We start from the raw sequence: 1,813 nt of genomic DNA on the forward strand, positions 1-1,813 counted from the left end.
TAAACAAATATTTTTAAAAAAGACTTGGAAGAATTAATAAAATGTCCACAGTATCCAAAACAATCTACATATTCAATGCAATCTCCATCAAGATTCTAATACACTTTTCACAGAGTAATAAATAATCCTAAGAGTCATGCAAGCCATAAAAGACCCCCCAAAGTCAAAATAATCTTGAGCAAAAAGAACCAAGCTGGAAGTATCGCCATATGTGATTCCAAAATACAGTTGTAGGAAGAAATCCATGCACTGTGCCAGGAGTAAGAGCTCTGAGCTCAGAGATGGTGGAGCAGAGGTGCCAGGGGAAGCCCCACACCAATGGCAGAATGTGTTTACTGAACAATCCAACATTTTATTCTTAAATGAAGCCAAACAAATGCTTTGGAATGCATTCCACTTCAGTAAGAGAACTGAGTTGCACATTACGAAGTCAAACGCCAGGGGAAACCATTAGCCAGGATCTACAGGAAACCAGAGAGAAAAAGAAGTGGTGGCAATGCAATACGACATTCCATAAAGTCCAAGGAACAGAAGACCCAAGATGTCAAGAGAGGAACCCTGACACCTTTTCCAAACAAAAAATTGGAAGCAGCAGAACCTCTCCAATCTCTGACCTTGTGTTGTCATTCTCTCAATGCAACTGGTGCCAAGCTAGCCCTGAAAAAAGCCCCTCAATGGCACACAGGTCCCTCATAAAAAATATTTAGAACATACACAATAGAATCACAAACTCACGGAATTCTACGCTGTCCTAAAGAACTCCAGGAAGAGCGAATACAAGCTGCAGTATGAAGAGTGGAAAGAATAGAGTTTATCTTCTGTATATAAGATAATTAAAATGAGTCTTAATGAAGAATGGGATGGGAAAGGGAGTAGGAAAGAGGGTGGGAGGGTAGTTATGGGGGGAAAACCACTATAATCTAAAAGTTGTACTTTCAAAATTTATATTTATTAAATAAAAGTTAAAAAAAAGACAAGGAAGAAGCAATGAAGATTGTCCTCATGGATGGCAAAGGCAGGGGCATGATCATCACCAAGTGGTTCCCCTCAGGGCAGCATTGGGGTGGAATATCCTGGCGACCTCATTGAGTTCACTGATGCCAAGTCAAGAGGTGGGAGGGTCTGTAGGCCTAGGAGTCTTTCATGGACTGCTACATGTACAATATCCAGCATCTGAGCAAAGCCTGCTGTGTGGATGCAACATGAGAGGCGAACCACTTGGTTAGACTGATCAACCACAGCAAGCATGGGAACTCTTAGACCGAAACTGTGTGATATAGATGGTGTGCCCCACAAAATCCTCATTGCTTCCCCCAGGGACGTCGAGGCCTGGATGAGCTCTTCTATGACTAGGGAGACCCCAGGAAGGCCTCCACTGCAGCTTGAGTCTGGCTGAAGCACTAACCACCACCGCCCTCCCCACCCAACCTTTTCTCACCAAAGGACAAAGTACCCTCAATGGGGATTTTTTTTTTGACACTCAATCTCAGTGGATTATTTCAGACTCTTTTTTTAAGTTAAAATGACTTTTCACCATAGTATTTTCACCATAGTATTCAAATATCTGTTATGGGTTTCCAAGGTGGACTCAAACGGCTATATATTTCCTTATGTTACCAAATTACTCCTAATATCACCCAAAGCTTTATTTTCTAGTTGTTTTTGTATCTTTTTTGCATACAAGTCGAATATCCGTGCTCCCCGGTGCCAGCAGTGAGAGAGCCAGCACAGGATTTGGAGGAAAGAGCCAAAGTGAAGCGGTTTCCTGCCTCCGGGTGCGGAGCCAGGCCTTCCTCCTTGGGCAGGCAGGCAT

The 1,813-nt window shown here is 42.9% G+C and overlaps 1 pseudogene; it reads left to right on the forward strand.

Moving 5' to 3' along the window:
• Window positions 1–331: 331 nt before the first annotated feature.
• LOC133752528 (N-lysine methyltransferase KMT5A-like) lies at window positions 332–1,386 on the forward strand (annotated as a pseudogene).
• The last annotated feature ends 427 nt before the right edge of the window (window positions 1,387–1,813 follow it).

The sequence above is a fragment of the Lepus europaeus genome, chromosome X, assembly GCF_033115175.1.
Source record: "Lepus europaeus isolate LE1 chromosome X, mLepTim1.pri, whole genome shotgun sequence".
Classification (NCBI taxonomy): Eukaryota; Metazoa; Chordata; class Mammalia; order Lagomorpha; family Leporidae; genus Lepus; species Lepus europaeus.